At 44.1% G+C, this 18,541-nt stretch overlaps 2 pseudogenes across 2 annotated transcripts in view; both read right to left on the bottom strand.

Annotated features, from left to right (window-relative positions):
- LOC146581185 (NACHT, LRR and PYD domains-containing protein 12-like) overlaps positions 1–18,541 on the bottom strand; it is a 503,983-nt pseudogene that overhangs the window by 59,563 nt on the left and 425,879 nt on the right. Inside the window, exons 14-16 of the transcript XR_014891307.1 lie at positions 8,415–8,591; positions 4,296–4,472; positions 1,764–1,937 (exon numbers count right to left, since the gene is read on the bottom strand). The product of XR_014891307.1 is annotated as an NACHT, LRR and PYD domains-containing protein 12-like (transcript). The remainder of the gene's footprint in view (positions 1–1,763; positions 1,938–4,295; positions 4,473–8,414; positions 8,592–18,541) is intronic.
- Positions 15,014–17,714, bottom strand: LOC146581198 (protein NLRC3-like; annotated as a pseudogene). The gene is made up of 3 exons (XR_014891321.1): positions 17,695–17,714; positions 16,915–17,151; positions 15,014–16,797 (listed from the first exon to the last, which is right to left on the bottom strand). The product of XR_014891321.1 is annotated as a protein NLRC3-like (transcript).

The following is an 18,541-nucleotide window of genomic DNA, read 5'->3' as shown; positions in this document are numbered from 1 at the left end:
TGAGTGATGTTTGAAAGTCTTTCCAGGTGAGTTTGATCCAGGAGGGTCTGAAGCCAGAGTCAGACAGAGACTGTGCAGAGACTGTAGAAGGACAGAGCAGCAGCAGAGCAGTCCAGATACACTGATGATCCTCTGTCAGATCCAGAGGGACACACAGGGATGATGCTGGACTCTACATTGTGTCTGACAGTGGAGCTGTTCTCAGAGCAGTTCACTCTGCAGCACTGACAGTCATCTGCACTTCTTCTCATTCCTCTGTCAGTCACTGCTGGATGAAGCTCTCCTCTCCACCTCCCAGTAACATGGCCCAGTCAGAGCGTCTCTACACACAAGCTGCTGCTGCTTCAACCTCTCTGGATCATCAGGACACAGCTCCTCCTCTCTCAGCACACACACCGTCCTGTTTACCATCATCGCCTCCACCTGCAGAGAGAAGAAGGAAGAGCAGAGGAGATAAACGAGTGTTTCCAGAGACTCTTCATCAGCTGTCAGTCAGTGATGCAGCACATCCAGTATAAAGAGCAGCAGGGACTTCAGTGCTGGGACTGTACTAGGACTCATTGTTGCTTCACTTTTTCTAATCTTTGGATTTTTATTGAAGTTGATGAAAATGTTTTTCCCTCCTAGTTTGAGTTTGGACTTTCATTCATTAGAAGAACCTTGGTGTGTCCACTCTGAGCTCTGTAGGAACCCCAACAACAAGCCCAACAATCCAGATGGATGGTTCCAGCTGTTAACTGGAGGAATTCCATCCAAACATCTGCTCTCACTAAATTCTTCCTCACCTACACACTGTGATAGGTTTGTAGCTTGAACCCATCCGCTGGAACGTTGAAGACAATATAATTACACTGCAAAGCAAGACACAAGTAGGCAAAGTTCTTCATGTTTACTCAAGAAACTTGAGTGGTTTCTTGAGTTCTTCAGTTTCTCTCCTCATGCATGAGGGAGATCTGGCTGGAGCCAAGCGTCGTCCCACCACTTGACCTCCATCAGACTCTCAGCCAGGCTCCCCATAGCACTCCTTTTATTGTGGTTACATGAATATGCATAGGTTCATTAACATATGACGTCTACATACACACAAAGAGTACCTTGCCTGTGTGTGTGTGTGTGTGTGTGTGTGTGTGTGTGTGTGTACTGCTGATCAAAGGGTCAAACATCCTTGGTCAGGAAGAGGGTAGCCTGCCCCTCACCCTAGATGGTTCACCCTAGATAACACGGTGAGGAAGTCCTGCACTTAGACTAGAACAGACGCAACTACGTTAATCCTACCATAAAACAATAAGACACGGTACGACCTCTCATGCTCCCAGAGTGCTGTCTAATACACACAAAGTTTGCAGACTATCAAGGATCAAACCCTCTACCAATCTACAACTAATTATAAAACTCTAAGCATATATAAGTAAATATTTCTAAGCATAAATAACAATCAACAATACAAATCTAACAGACTGTGTTCTTCACTGCTTTAAACTTGGAAATGAATGCAGTCATTGGTCTGCGTGCTGCTTTGTTCAGAGAGCTGATTGGCTGTTGACAGTATTTGATCAGAGCGTGTCAGCCGTTACCATGGTGACCATAAAGGTCAGAAACAGGAAGTGTTTGTGTCCAATCCTGAAGCCTGTCACCGTTCTCCTCTCACAGCTTCACTGAGAAGCTGCAGCTTTACAGGAAACACTGGATCTTTGTTTCATACTGACTGTGTTTAGTACAATACTGCTGACAGCACCACCCACTCACTCCATCACTCTACTTACAGCAGAGTCTTCAGTCTGTAGTCTGGACTCTGCTGAAGATCAGACAGCTGCTTCACATCTGGATCCTTCAGGTTGTTTCCCCACAGGTTCAGCTCTCTCAGATGGGAGGGGTTGGACTTCAGTGCTGCTGCCAGATAATCACAGCTGATCTTTGACAAACCACAGCCCCACAATCTGTATAAAGAATGAAAGATGTAAGTTTATTAGACAAAGTGTGAGCTTGAAATCATTCAGTGTTTCATCATCTGTTCAGAGCTGAAGAAGGTTCAGAATGTAGAAGTTTAGAAAATGGAAACTCCAAACAGCTGAAGCCAACAGGAAGCAGCTTCAAACAGGAAACTGTGCAGAGTTTCAGACTATATGTCCTGATGCAGCCAGTTGGATTTTGGAGATTTGAATCTCTGTTCTGTGACTAAGTCCTTGAATCATTTCTTCCAGTTGGTCCAACAAGACAGACTAAGTGTTGGACATGTGTTGTGGCTCCATTAGGGGAGCTTCTAAATGTGATGTGATGGCCCCTCTGGGTCTGTCAGGTCACAGCACTGAAGAGAGCTCAAACTGGGCACACATTTGTTCCAGTCTGGACCAAAGACTCTATACTGGGACTGAGGGACTGCTTTGACTGCACCCACTGGGACTTTTTAAAGGCTCATGTTCTCACTTAGATCATCGATTTCTACTTACATTTCTTTCTGGGAAAAATGGGGATTACTTTGGAAACAGGAAGTATTTTCCCCAATAAGCAGCCCTGGATTAGTAAATCACTCCAACATGTTCTCAGGCAGAAGAAGCTGTCTTGTTATGAGGGAGAGAAGAAAAAGATTGAGGCACAGAAACTTGTTGAAAGAGAGATAAAGCAGCTAAAATCAGGTGTAAAAGTAAAGCAGAGGACGAGCTGAATAAAGGACACTCAAGGCTGGCTTGGAAAGGAATGAAGTCCATGGTGGGGATGCAGAACAAGGAGCAAAGATGAATGTGATGCTGAATCAGCAGAAGACTTGGACTCATTTGATTCCAGCTTTGATATCATTGATTTCAATGAAGAGCTTTGTGATTGTAGCAAAGGGCTGGTAGCTCTGAGAGTCCCACTGATGAGGTGTTTGTGTGGAAATCTCTTAGTGGGACCAAAGAGAGAAAAAGCCCTGGTCCTGATGCTGTGGGAGGGAAATGATTGAAGTGTGCTGTGAGGAAGTGACTGGGAGATTTTCACACATTTTCCAGTCCTCCTTGGAACAACAGGAAGTTCCCAGCATATGGAAACAAAGGTTAAGTGTCCTATGGCACTCAGTGATGATGGTGCTGTGGCCCCACCACCTCCACCTCTTTGTAAAGGAACTAACTGTCATCTGAAGCTTCAAATGGAACTAAGACTTCCTCCACTAGGTGGCAGTGTCTGATGAGAAAGTGTTAGTGGAGCTGGCCTGGAGTCAGAAACAGGAAGATGCAGGATTTGGGCTGAAATGGGGAAAAGTGGTTCGCACTAGTGCCTTAAAGCAAGAAGGTTGTAGGTTGAAGCTTGTTGGCCTTTCTGTGGAGGTTGGATGTTCTCCCACAGTCCAATGAAATGCTGCTTAGGTTCATTGGTGCTTCTAAATTGGCTGTAGGTGTGGATGTGAGAGAGTGCTTCTCTGTCTCTCTCTGTTGGCCCTGTGATGGACTGCTCACCTGTGCAGGTGGACCACGCCTCTTGCCCTATGACAGCTAGGGCACAGGCTGCAGCCCTGTGAGCCTAAGCTGAATAAACAGTTAGCAAAAATGATCCATAGATGGCCTGAAATCCCCCAGTTAGCAGTTTGGTAGATAGCTATGACATGCTAATCCCATCCAGCAGCTGTATTCTACCTGTAAGCTGATCCCTGCTGAGCCAAAGCACTTTTTCATATACAAATTACAACCTTTAATAGAAACCTATTGGTCAGCATCTTATTAGCCTGCTGTTAGCTTCATTCCACAGAAAACTGAGAGAAACTAACAGAGTTGATAAAGAATAAAGAGAAATGTGCTGATTTAAAGCCTTTGAAGTGCTTCAGATGATCTCTGTCCACTTCTGTCCACTCATTCATTCATGTAAGCTTTCTAATGCAGCTTTGATCTTCACAGTCTGCTTCATGAAACTCATTCTAACCCTGAATGTCAGAGTGTTCCTCCTTCTCTTTCCCATCATTCATGCTGGCAGTGGAGGAGATTTGGATGTTGGACTGTGTTTTGGATGATGTGTGTATGTTTGTGTTGGACTGCTGTCTGTAAAGCAAACGCACATTTTGCTTTGGATTTCAGTGTCAGACAGACTTTAAGGTGGAATGAAGAGTTGGAGAGTTTCACAGTGGAGGATTTTTCTTCTTCTTTGAAGGTTTGAAATGTGAACATTGTTCTGCTGCAGTCAATGGACTAAACCAGAGAAGAAGAAAACAGACTTTACCATGAAGATCCTCAGTGTGGATCAGTATAATATCAGCCTGATGTCTGCAGTTTAGTGTCAGCACAACTTTCACATCATATTCATCTCAGCACAACTAAAACATGCTGACTGACCTCAGAGTTTCAAGTCCACATCCTGGACTCTCCAGGAAACCACACAGATGCTTCACTCCTGAATCCTGCAGCTTGTAGTTGTCACTCAGCTCCAGCTCTCTCAGATGGGAGGGGTTGGACTTCAGTGCTGCTGCCAGATAATCACAGCTGATCTCTGACAAACCACAGTCCCTCAATCTGTATAAAGAATGAAAGATGTAAGTTTATTAGACAAAGTGTGAGCTTGAAATCATTCAGTGTTTCATCATCTGTTCAGAGCTGAAGAAGGTTCAGAATGTAGAAGTTTAGAAAATGGAAACTCCAAACAGCTGACAGAGTTCATACGCCTTTGTCAGGGTCAAATTCAAGCAAGACCATGTGAAAATTAAAACACATCATCCTAGGTGAACTTAAACACCTTTGTTCCCCTTTTGTTAAGACATAGAAAAGTACACCACACAAAAATACTGCAAAAGGAAACGGTCGCCTTATATACATAGTGTATAAACTCAAAATGCACATTTCACTTCAAATTAAGATTAAGGCTTTGAACAGATCACATAGTTCAGTTCAACATATAAGACTTTAAGAATGCACAAGCATCTACTTAAAATCTATTTAATTTATCATCCATGATATTATTTTGTACAATTCCAATGTATTTTGTTCATCTCCCTTAAATAAACAGGCAGTCTTAAAGTATGAAATATTCATATACAAACACATATAAATGTGTGTACTGTCTCAGTGGCTGATAGTACCCCACAGGCCTCAGTGTGAGCTTGAAGACATTTATAATGTTTAAGTAGTTTAATGTGCAGGTGCTGACGATAAACACATTTTGAATGAAAGCTGGGGAACTTTGGTAGCACAGAAACAAGTGGCTATTCTTTGTGACTATATGGATCACTCACAATACCATTATTTCACACAAAGGCACCAAATTAATACTCAAAAAAGCTGCAGCAATACACGCAAATATAAACAGTACTTGGTGACAACTTTGCTTTTAGCCTTTAACCCTTCTTGACTACTTTTGATGTGGCCTCTATATTTTACCTTTAAAAACAGTTTATCTTGCCAATCTGTTATTTTCTCATTTTGACCAACTGTATCAGCACAATTTATCTAAATTCAGACAAAATTTAAAATACACGTAGAAAGTGATATTTTGACTGTAAAAACCACACACATGTTTAACGAATCATCTTCATAACTTGAAATGCAAATAGAGATTGTACACTTTTAAAAATACGCACACGTTTTGCAAACAACAAAGTTATATGGTACTATTTAGCAAAAAATGCAGCCAAGGCTCAGACGTTTTTCATATAATCATTTCAAACTATTTACAGAACAATCAGGTGTCAAACAATAGTTTGTGTCACTCTAACACATATGAGAACAGCACAGGGATAAACCTGCAGGTCTGACAGCAGGTGTGTCACTCAGCGTTTACACTGCAATCTGCCTTTGTTGGCTTTAAGGCAGCAACTGTGACGATCACTAGTAGAACTGACACACAAAACAAAACAACAGCTACACACTAAATACACAAGACAACAAACTAACTTGAGACCAAACACGGTAAACGTCACAAATCTCTCACGTATCAAAACTCTCTCTCTCTTTCGCTCACTCGCTCTCTCTTGCCGGTCACTCCTAAAACTTCCCCCTTTTGCTAAACAACCAAATGTCATGTTTCCATATCATTTTTGATTGGTCGACATGGTACATTTTCCCACCTATAGGGCTTTGGAGCGTGATGTCACGGGAGATGGGCCATGCCCCCTTCCGCCATGACAGTAGGCCAGCCAAAGGATACCATTTCAGCTATGGATCGTACGTGTTGTGTTGTCGGTTGCAACGTTAGATCACACGATCGTGAAGGCAAGAAGCTGGATAACGGGCTCTCTTTTCATCGTTTTCCGTCCTGGAGGCAACGTGAGGGATCCCATGTATCCGATATTACTAAACAAAGACGTCAGGCTTGGATTGCAGCGGTGATTTTCAATGTGCTGAGGTCATAGATAATGAGATAAAACATGCTAATGTGTGATGCTGCAGAACCACATCATGTCGACTGAGTAGCTTATGATTTGGCATTATTGCAGGCAAACCAGCATATGAAATGGATGTAACAAATCCAGACTGGGAACCAACACTGCACATGGGGCATGACGACATACCTGTATCAGACTCGGACCGGCACTCAAGGCGTACGCAACGGAAGCGAAAAAGAGCACCCATCGGAGGTAAACAACCCCCCCCCCCCCTCTAAAAACATACTAAATTGCTATCACTGTACACTAATCCGCACATAACTTCCAGATGAATCACACACCTGTCATTGGAATATTGGTGTACATTTACCTTATGTCTAATTTTATCTTACAGGCTTTCGTTATGCAGCTGCAGAGTCTGAAGGTGTGCCCCGTGCAGAAGTGATTGATGAAGATCTGACAGAAGACCAACAGCAAAATCACAATGTCATGGAGGCAGTGGACAGCAGTTGTGTTGGACAAGTGGAGGTTGAGGTACCAGCTGCAAATGTGGATATACTGAAGAAATGTAAACCTTTTAAAATGATGACAGATTACAAACTCTCAGCTGTGTCTGTAATCAAACCTCTGTAACTTTGCTTCACTTCAGCAGCATCAGCTCATGTTAAGATAAGATAAGATAAGATGGAACTTTATTAATCCCTCGGGTGGGTTCCTCTGGGAAATTCGATTTCCAAAAAAGCACAGCACCGACAGAAGTTACAGAGTTATACACACACACACATATATAAATACAGAGACAATATAAATAAAATATACGAAGGGGATAAATAGAATAAATAGGAATAAAAATAAAAATACAAGTGAATTGCACATTTCAAGTATTGAGTCTATTGCACCGTTGACTATTTACAAAAGTATTGCACAAGGTATTGTACAGTGAGGTGAAGAGGCACTACAGCTTAGTTGTTCCCTCCTTTGTCCTCCTGTTTCCCCTCCCTCTCCCCTCCAGGGAGGAGTTAAACAGTCTGATGGCGTGTGGGACAAAGGAGTTTTTAAGTCTGTTAGTTCTTGTCTTTGGGAGAAGCAACCTGTCACTGAACAGACTCTTCTGGTTGTTAATGGCCGTGTGCAGAGGATGCCTGGCATTGTCCATAATGTCCATCAGTTTCTTTAATGTCCTTTTCTCTGCCACTGTCACCAGAGTGTCCAGCTTCATGCCGACCACAGAGCTAGCCTTCCTGATCAGTTTCTCCAGCCTGGATGAGTCCTTCTTTGCTGTGCTGCTCCCCCAGCACACCACAGCATAGAAAAGTACTCCAGCAACCACCGACTGGTAAAACATCCTCAGGAGCTTCCTGCAGATGTTAAAAGACCTCAGCCTCCTGAGGAAGTACAGTCGGCTTTGGGCTTTTTTATACAGGTGCTCTGTGTTGCATGACCAGTCCAGTTTATTGTCCACCCACAGCCCGAGGTACTTGTACTTGTTGACCACCTCCACCTCCTCCCCCTCTATCTGAACCGGCAGTTCACATGTTGATTCATGGTTTGCTTCAGTTTTTGATGGACTGCAGAATATTTTGAAGGTTATCTGCTATAAAAAGCCAGAACAGGAAAATCTGCTTCATGTGTTTCTGTTTGATCCTCAGTGACTTTGACACAAAGGCCTCTGCTGTGATGATCACACCTCTGATCAAGTCTCACAGTGTCAGCTTTGTTTTTATACATATGGATATGTGCTGATAAATGATCAGAATTATAATATTTCCCACTGTCTGCTGTGTGCCGTGACCTTTGACCTGCTAAAGACAGTCAGCTGTGGATTATTCATTGTTGTGTCTGATACTTAGAACTGTGAGGAAGAACACTACACAGTTAATCAGGGTCCCCTCTCTCTGAATCAGGAAAGGTGGGCAGGCCGCGTGTGGGCCGCGGGCCATACGTTGAGTCTCACTGTTTGAAATGTGAACATTGTTCTGCTGCAGTCAATGGACTAAACCAGAGAAGAAGAAAACAGACTTTACCATGAAGATCCTCAGTGTGGATCAGTATAATATCAGCCTGATGTCTGCAGTTTAGTGTCAGCACAACTTTCACATCATATTCATCTCAGCACAACTAAAACATGCTGACTGACCTCAGAGTTTCAAGTCCACATCCTGGACTCTCCAGGAAACCACACAGATGCTTCACTCCTGAATCCTGCAGCTTGTTGTTGGAGCTCAGGTCCAGCTGTCTCAGATGGGAGGGGTTGGACTTCAGTGCTGCTGCCAGATAATCACAGCTGATCTCTGACAAACCACAGCCCCTCAATCTGTATAAAGAATGAAAGATGTAAGTTTATTAGACAAAGTGTGAGCTTGAAATCATTCAGTGTTTCATCATCTGTTCAGAGCTGAAGAAGGTTCAGAATGTAGAAGTTTAGAAAATGGAAACTCCAAACAGCTGAAGCCAACAGGAAGCAGCTTCAAACAAACACAACAAGAGAAAAAACTCTGAATATTTCACATTAAAGTCGTACATTTATCATAAAAACAGGACAAAGACTTGAAAAAGTCGTGTTTTTCCTTCCAGGAACCACAAGGCTTCACTTTTAAAGGTGAAGTGTGAAAGAAATGGACATATTTGAAGTCCAACACCTTTTTCCAGTCACATTATTAAAGCAGACAAACTACAAGCTCATTTTCATTCCAACAAGTCATCTTCTGACCTGGACTAACAACACTGGTCTCTATGTGCAGCTGGCTGTGAGACCAGTGCTCAGGGACCGTCTACAAAGTGCAACACTGAAAGAACATCGCACACTAGCTTTGTCCCAAAACGTCGGCTGCATCCTTCGGAGGACCCGGTATTCGCGGTCTACGTGGGCCGGGTCCTTCAAAGACCGAAAAGGCTGGAAGTGCGAGGCTGTGAAATGGGACGGTCTAGCCTTCAGATTTGCGTCACCGCTGTGTCGGTGGAGTTTAATAAACTCGGCCGTCTGCTCCTTGCTATCTAAAATATAACAGGACACTGGCGTAAATTCTCGACCGTCTCACACTTCTGTTTAATCAGTTTCCTGTTTAACGTTTATTCAGCTGTGTGAAAATCCCGGAGGAACTTTGATCTCAGCCAAAACCGATTTACTCCAGAACAAATAAAACACAGAAAAAAGGCAAACAATTACATTTTTAAGTTATCCGAGTGACTTATATATCATGTTTAACCTGAGTAGCCAAAGAGCGGGGTCTGAAAACGATGAAGCCGGGCGTCCGCTGCTCTCGCCGGCTGGAGTGACCATTGAACCCCCCGGCTTGCTAGCGAGCGGGTGGGTAACAGACGTCTCCGAAACGTCGGCACACTTTTGCAAATATGCGATGTCTTGATAAACCAAGCAGATATTTGAAGTTTACACAGCTACTTTCTCGCCTGAAAATATGTTAAAAGTTTATTTTGTGACCCAGAAAGATTAATAAGAGTAATTTGAAAACTTAGTAGCTGCCGCCATTGTTGGCAGCTGAAATTTGGCTGGGCCGCACTATGAATTCTGGGATATGGTGGGCCACGAAGGACACACCCGACGAATCCTTCAAATTCGGGGAAATGAAGGACGCATTTGTCGGGCACATTTGAAGGAGTCGACAAATACGGACAGCCTTCATCGCCTGGCTGTGACGTAATCGGCCTTCAAATGCAGCCTCTGGAGGATGCAGCCGACGTTTTGGGACACAGCTACTAATTTGCTTCCATCATCCAACCTGAAGAGGAAACAGAGACGCCTCCCCTTCAAAGTAAAAGCTGCTCCTTTTGGACACAGTATCAAAGAAAGTCTACAGTATAACATAGAAAAGACAGAACAAAGTTTTGGTTGTTTTTAAATTGTGCAGAAATGAAACTACACTAAGCTCAATTATGTGACAGACATTTCATCCCATGTCAGTTTGGCCTCATCCTGGGCCGGATTATCCAGCACACACTCTGACCACAGGCCCAGGGGCCACGCACAGCTGGGCTCCATCCAAGAGACAGGAAACAAACCAACACAATAATAAAAAGCACCATGTGATTGTTGGGTCTAAACTCAGACCCCGCTGTATCCAGGACTTATTCCCATGAAAGAAAAACAAGGCAACAGTGTTCGATCGATTTCTTGCGCAAGGGAGGCCCTTCCATCTGTGACCAGCACGTCGAAATGACCACAATGGTGGCCTCCTCTCGCTGCCTTTTATTGACAAACTTCAAACAATACTTTACAAAACACCTCCCCCTGCAACCCCGTTTGGTTACATAGACAAGGGGCCCGTTCTTCGTACCTCGCTAAGTAAGTTAGCCGGATTTGACTGTTGACGATTTCGCGTGATCCTGGATCGTTCGGTTCTTCGAAGCCCATCCGGGACTTGCTGTCATAGCAACAGAGCCGTAAGCGTAAACCTGCTCGGGAGCAGGTTTACTTTATGTAAACAGGATTAGATCGCGGCCACGCAGGTATGTCCGCTTCATGTATACGAAAGCAACAGCGATATTTTACCACTGTTTCACCATAAATAAATAACATCAATGTAACTAAAGATAATGCAGCACTTGATCCTTTTATTGATGTCACACAGATACATACAGGTCATTTCCTAAAAAAGGGAAATGTACTATTAACATTCTATTACATGTATGTGATTATTACAGATGTAATTCATATTTCAGAGTAGTAATTGTAAATTACTTCGCGTAATCAAGATGGGAGACCACGGCTATAAAAGCGAAGGTGGATTTGGGAAGCCTGTTGCAGCCATGTCCTGTCCGTTTACGCGAGCCACCCATTGCGGAAGGTGCAAGATTGATAAGGAGAGTCCTCAGAATCCAGCGTATATTGCGGGACAGACAGGATCCTTTAGCTCAGCGCGACAGTGTGCTCATAGAGAGATATCGATATTCCCGTGAGGGTATTATTCACTTAACCAACTTGTTGACGAGGGGGTGCAGGACCACCACCTGTCTTTTTTTGCGCTGCCCCTTTTCTTGGTTGCTGTTATAAACAAACAAACAGATTATTTCAGGGTCTCTGTCCAAGAGACAAAAAGCAATATAAGTGATAAATATTACCATTCTGTAGAATATTCTTATATTTCACTTTTACTTGTTCCCATGTTCTAGTGGGTCCTGTTGTGGCGCTAATGTGAAAGGGGATATAATATAACATAATGTAATATAATATAATGTAATATAATATTGGATAATATAGTGTGATATGATAAATCTACCCTACCACCTACTGGTGTTGGCCAGAGGGGCCGATGGCACGATATGGCAGCCTGGCTTCTGTCCCAGGGCAGCTGTGACAGCTACCAGTGTGTGAATGTGAGAGTGACTGAATAGTGGCATTGTAAAACGCTTTGGGTGCCTTGAAGAGCGCTATATAGATCCACTCCATTATTATTGTTATTATTAAATTACTTACGAGTTTAATTTGTCAGAAACTTTCTGCCAGCCCTCTCTCCTTGCTTTTGCAGCCTTTGCAGTGTTCCCTTGCGTTTTAATTAGACTCTGAAACTCCTGAAATCCCTCACTCAAGAGTTCTTGCTCTGCTGCCGAAGAATACCGAGCGCGCTCCTTCGACATTTTCGCCGACCAATCAAAGGGTTGCCGATCAATGTTTCTACTATCGATGCGTAGCCCCTGTTGGGCCACCCAGTGATCTCACATTACTTCATCCAGCTGTACTAATCGTCAACAGCAGGTGTGTTCGGGGAACCGGAATAGCGAGCTCAGAGTTAGCGCGATGATTTGATCTTGGATGTGTCATTTGATCTTGGATGTAGTAAGCGACGTACGAAGAACGGGCCCAAGGACTGTATGTAAATGTATACACTGAGTGTGTGTGTTATGTGAGAATGTGTGTGTGTGTGTGTGTGTGTGTGTGTGTGTGTGTGTCAGACCTCCTGCTGACCAAAGGGTCGTAAACCCAGGAAGTTTACATCAAAAGAAACAGATCTTTCAGATAGGATGTATCTACAATAAAACCTCCCCCAGCACAGAGTGGTTGGAGAGGTGGCCAGGATCAAAGGAATGGCTTTGATCCTACTGCTTGAACTAAGACTGTACAAATTTAAGAAACACAATGGCAACATTCAACAATTAGACTTAACAGTGATCTTCTTACATCTTCAAGACAAACATAGTAAAAACATGAGCATATTTGTTTCCTGATAAAATGATGTGACAGGTAGAACAGAGTAAAGTGGTGGTGTTACAGCCTTTCTCCCCTCTGCTGCCGAGGCTGTTAGTCTCTCCCAAACTCAGCTACAGGACTTCCAAATGAATGAAAGCAGCAGAGGTGGCTTTACAAATGAAAGAGGAAGAGGAGAAGAAGAGGAGAGGGAGGCCACCCTGACCATCACTCCAGCTGAAAACATCACACTTCCATTAAAGTTGGTGAGGAAATGTTGAGCAGGATGAGCTGCTGGCTAATCTGGAGGCTGTAGCAGCAGCTCACAGTCACAGTGGATTTCCACTCATGAAAAAGCTCTGGCTGCTTCATTTCTCATTTCATATCAGAGACTTTAAAGCTTCAATGAAGCTGTACTGTGATGCTTCCATATCCCAGTGAGGCCTCCATAATGGTTTCAGCTGTTCTGTACACACACTGTGTGCCCTGTATGGCTCAAAGTCTCTGCAGCCTGTTTTTATCTGCTATCATCAGATCTTCATCATCCTCATTCACATCCCTCACACACTCTACAGCCTCATCAGCACTGACTTCATCTTCACTGACTGATGGAGCACAACATGAACCTGTGGAGGCTGAAACACTGTCCTGTCAAACATCTCCCCGTCACCACTCCACTTCTGTCAGCCTTTAAATGAACCCTGCTCAAGTCTGTCACTTCTGTTTGGAGCCAAAAGGAAAAACTCTTGTTCAGTCGTTTGGAAAGACAACATTTCTGAAAGCACTCAAACTTCTTCACATTTGTCTTCAGACACATCCTGAACATTTAGGAACTAAAGAAAGTTTCAAACATCAAAGACATGAAATATAGAAAAACAACAACAGCCGCAGTCAGTGAACTCACCTCAGAGTCTCCAGTCGACAGTTTGGACTCTCCAGTCCAGCACACAGAAGCTTCACTGCTGAATCCTGGAGGCCATCATTCCAACTGATGTCCAGCTCTGTCAGATGGGAGGGGTTGGACTTCAGAGCTGAGGCCACAACTTCACAGTGAGACTCTGAGAGTAGACAGTGAGTCAGTCTGTGATGATAGAAAATATAAAATGTGTTATTATAAAAGCAGAAAATCTGCATTATAAACACAGACTGAATGTATATGAAGACAAAACAGAGTGAGGTCATAATCTGATGAATCTGCTCTTCACATCTGTGCTTCAGCTCCTCTTACTGTGTTTGACATGACACAACGATTGAGTCTCTCTCAGACCTGCAGACTTTTAATGAGAATCTTTGTTTGGCTTTAATCTGCAGATGAAGGAGGAAGATGGTGTCACATTTAGGCTTCCATAATGTCCACAGTCTGTCACTGAGATCTGATCCAGAGTCAGAGTGAAGACACACATTTGGACTGTTTCCTGTTTTGACTCCAGAACATTTTGAATGAGTTCAGCTCAGTGAAGAGTTCCAGCTGGAAAGATGATCTCTGTTTGCTACCTGCTGTCAGGTACGACTGTTCACGTCCACACGCAGGAAAAACCTGCTGACTGTTACCAAACGGAGCAGAAATCTCATCACTGGACAATAATGATGAATGAACTCAGAGCTGCTGATATCAGATCTGATTTCAGGGGAACTAAACACAGAAATGATTGGCTCATTTGAGCTTTCTGAGCCATTATCTGCTGCTGTGTCGCTAGTTGGCAGAAAATGATTTGTATTCCTGTTCAGGGCTTCAGTGTTTATGAGTCCAGATCCAGGTGACAGCAAGTCAAAATGATGTTACCTGTCTGTGTCCAGCAGCAGCCTGTATTCACTTTGAATATTGTTATAACCTGACATGGATCAGTTTGTCTTTGATTGGTTTGTAAATGTCACTGTTTCCATTGGACCTGAGTGACGTACAAAGACAGAGAGGGAGAGAAAGGAGAGAGAGGATGGAGACAGCAAAGAGAGAGCAAACACAAACAGGTGAGAGTGGACAGGTGACCAAGGTCAGCAACCAATCAGAGAGCTTCTGTTTGACCCACAGTCACTGATGATGACTGCACATAACCAAGCAGTGTGTTACTCTGATATCAAATATGGATCCTGCTCTTATAATAATGATCATCAGATGATATTATTGTGTTATTTTGTAGCTGAATACGATGTTTGTGTGATTCTCAGTGAAAGAAGCAGTGAGGAGGATGGAGAGAGAGAGAGGACAGAGGGTGAAGTTAGAAACACTAAAAGGATTTTTCATGGATTTCATGGATGATTTGAGTGATTTCCAGCAGGACACTTAAACATGTCAGTGGACGTCCTAAAGAACATATTCACTGATATGAAACGTGTCATTGAACAGGATTAATATCAGTGGAAACATGGTGGACACAGCTGTGACTGCATGGATGTGACACACTTCAAATCTGTTCTCCACTCTTGGATTTGGGATCCATGGAGCTGCTGCTGAGTCTGTACAATAAAGGAATGGTGTGGAAGGTTGCAGCGTACGGACACAAACACTTTGTGGTTACAATCTGATTTTATTTTCAAAATTAAACTACTAACCTACACTGATCAATGATGTTAATGATCACATCTGGACTCACCCAGCCTTTCTGCAGTTCCTCACAGCTGGAATCAGTCTCTGTCGTCCCCGCTCTGATGTGTTGTACTTCTGCAGGTCCAACTCATCCAGAACCTCCTCTGACATCTGCAGCATGAAGGCCAGAGCTGAGCACTGGATCTCAGAGAGTTTCTTCTCTGATCTGTTCTCTGACTTCAGGAACTCTTGGATCTCCTGAAATAATGAGAGGTGGTTCATCTCCATCAGACAGTGGAAGATGTTGATGCTTCTGTCAGGAGAGATTTCATCACTGTTCATCTCCTTCAGGTTGTTGATGACTCTCTGGATGGTTCCTGGACTGATCTCTGTCTGACCCAGCAGACCTACTAAGAGTCTCTGGTTGGACTCCAGACAGAGGCCATGAAGGAAGCGAACAAACAGGTCCAGGTGGCCATTTTCACTCTGGAGGGATTTATACATGGCTCTGCTCAGGAAATCATCCAGAGAGGACTTGTTGTATTTTTTTCCCAAAAAGTTCTTCAGCACCTTTGTCTTCCTGTTGGTGTGACAGTGGAACATGTAGACAGCAGCCAGAAACTCCTGAATGCTCAGATGAACAAAGCAGTAGACTGGTTTCTGGAAGATACACTCTCTTTTGAAGATCTCTGTACAAACTCCTGAGTACACCGAGGCCTCTGTCACATCCAGACCACACTGCTCCAGGTCTTCTTGGTAGAACATGATGTTTCCTTTCTCCAGATGTTCAAACGCCAGCCTCCCCAGCTTCAGAAGAACTTTCCTATCAGCCTTCGTCAGCTCCTGTGGACTCGTCTCACGTCCCTCATGGTAACTTGTTCTTCTTCCTCTTTGTCTGAACCAGCAGGAAGTGTGAGTACATGTCAGTCAGGGTCTTGGGCAGCTCTCCTCTCTGCTCTGTAGTCAACATGTGCTCCAGAACTGTAGCAGTGATCCAGCAGAAGACTGGGATACTACACATGATGTGGAGGCTCCTGGATGTCTTCATGTGGGAGATGATTCTGCTGGACAGCTCTTCATCACTGAATCTCCTCCTGAAGTACTCCTCCTTCTGGGCGTCAGTGAAGCCTCGTACTTCTGTTAGCCTGTCAACACATGTAGGAGGGATCTGATTGGCTGCTGCGGGTCGGGAAGTTATCCAGACGAGAGCCGAGGGAAGCAGATTCCCCTGGATGAGGTTTGTCAGCAGCTGGCTGACTGATGACTTCTGTGTGACATCAGACAGCAGCTTCCTGTTGGTGAAATCCAATGAAAGTCTGCTTTCATCCAGGCCGTCAAAGATGAACAAAAGCTGAGAGACAGCCAGCTTCTCTGCTGTGACCTTCTGTAATGTTGGATGGAAAACATGGAGCAGCTCCAGAAGACTGTACTGCTCATCTCTGATCAGGTTCAGCTCCCTGAATGAAAGCAGAACCACCACACTGACATGTTGGTTCTCCAAGCCCTCTGCCCAGTCCAGAGTGAACTTCTGCACTGAGAAGGTTTTTCCAACACCAGCCACGCCGTTGGTCAGAACCACTCTGATGGGTCTCTGTTGGTCAGGTAAGGCTTTAAAGATGTCCTGGCACCTGATTGGAGCGTCATGGAGGGCGTCCATCTTGGAAGCTGTCTCCAGCTGCCTCACCTCATGTTGGGTATGAACCTCTTCACTCTGTCCCTCTGTGATGTAGAGCTCAGTGTAGATCCTGTTGAGGAGGGTTCTACTTCCTGTTTCATCACTTCCTTCAGTCACACGTTCACATCTCCTCCTCAGACTGATCTTATGTTCATCTAAAACCTCCTGCAGACCAACATCTGCTGAAAGAAAGAAAAACAATGAGACTAAAGAGAAAGAAAACTCTTCAATGTCTGAACAACACAAGAAGTCCAGTTTTCAGAAAATGAGTCCATCAGCAGACAGATGTTCAGTCTTACTTTGTACACAGCTGCTCTGACTGGCTGTCTGCAGTCCAGCTCTGCTTCTGGATCTTTCTCCACACTGGGGACAGGAGGAGTCTCCCGATGAAGCAGACTGGTCCCAGTATGAGGAGATGCACTGTCTGCAGAACCAGTGTCCACAAGCTGGTAGAGACTGGATCCTTCAGGACGTCCTGACACAAAGCACAGCAGGACAGCTGCTCCTCATCACAAACACCACTCCTCTTCCTCTCTCTGTGAACACATTTCTTTATCACTAAAAACATTTACTGTCAGTGAAAAACATCCAGATGTGACCAAACTGCAGTTCCTCACAGTTCCTTTGATTTCATCAACACTAATGAGCTGCTCTTCCTGTCTGCCTGTCTCATTAAACACTGAGTGATGAATACAAACTCAACACTTCCTGCAGACTTCCTGACTTCACAATAAAAGCTTTCCATCAGAGAGACAGTTATGACTTTCACTGTTTTACAGCCGCTGTGTGCAGATTATCTGGGTCAGTTCACTCTGAAGCAGCTTAGAAGTGTCTGTGTAGAGCCGTGGTCTGACACACAGAGACTTCTGATTTTCTCTATTTAAACAAACATGATGAAGATGAGCAGGTTTCTCTTCTAGTATAAACTCTGTGTCTCTCTGGCTGGCTCATGATGGCTTTTTAGGTTTTATGTTTTGCTCTCTCCTGCTAGCGTTTTGCCTGCCTGGGTGGAGCTTGTAATGGCCTCTCGCTCTTGGTCCACACAGTTATGATGATTACACCACCTGTTGCTGACTCACCTGGGCTTACCGGTAACCATTTAACGCTGCGGCATGGAGCAGTTTGTCGCTGGGACATTGACCCTCCTGTGTTCATGATTCTCAGCTCCTTGCTAAGAAATCTCTCTTTTAATTCACCAGTTGGGTTAACTTTGTGTATACTTTGAGTAAATATTTCCCCGGACCTGGTTACAGACGCTTACCTGTGATTCCTGTGTGTGGCTGTGTGAGTGGAGAGCAGGACAAGAGTGACAGAAGAGGAGTGAGTGTGGACTCCCTTCCCTCTTTCCCTGGAGCCCTGGACCCCCTCCCCAACTCACTGTGCATATATAGAGCACTGTGGTTCACCCCTTTGGTAAATAAACTGTCACCTTTTTGTTTGTCAGAACTCAGTCTGTGCTTGAGTTCCTCTGTTAGCCATGACATTTTGTTGGTTCTCTCTCTTCAGGTCCCTGTAAGTGTTTGATCTAAAACACTATATTTATTCTGCTTTGATTGTTTTGTGTGCTGAGGGACATTGTTGCATGATCCACTTTTTCTTATCACTCAAATATCCTGATACTTTCAGAAAGTTGGAGAGCTCTCCTGGCTTGCTTAGTCTTTGCTCTGTACTGCAGTACTTGCACTGGTTTCACTGGACAAGTCTGCGTGTGAACCTACAACTGATCTGACATTGTGGCACAAACACAGTAAACAAACTCTACGAGCACCTTGTTTCATGTGCAGTGGCTTTCTTCTCATTCTGTTACTGAACACTGTATGAAAAGCCTCTCACTGCCAGCATCCTTCCAGCCCCACGACAACAAGACCAACTCACATCTTCACAACACCAAGAATTTTTCCCCTTTTCTTTGGAGAAACTGAGAAG

Source organism: Mchenga conophoros, linkage group LG3 (assembly GCF_057382185.1).
Source record: "Mchenga conophoros isolate Kocher_MC1m ecotype Shallow Benthic linkage group LG3, M_conophoros_male_GT1.1, whole genome shotgun sequence".
In the NCBI taxonomy this organism is placed as follows: domain Eukaryota; kingdom Metazoa; phylum Chordata; class Actinopteri; order Cichliformes; family Cichlidae; genus Mchenga; species Mchenga conophoros.
The sequence above is the reverse complement of the archived record's forward strand: the minus strand, read 5'-3'. Positions and strand labels throughout refer to the sequence as shown.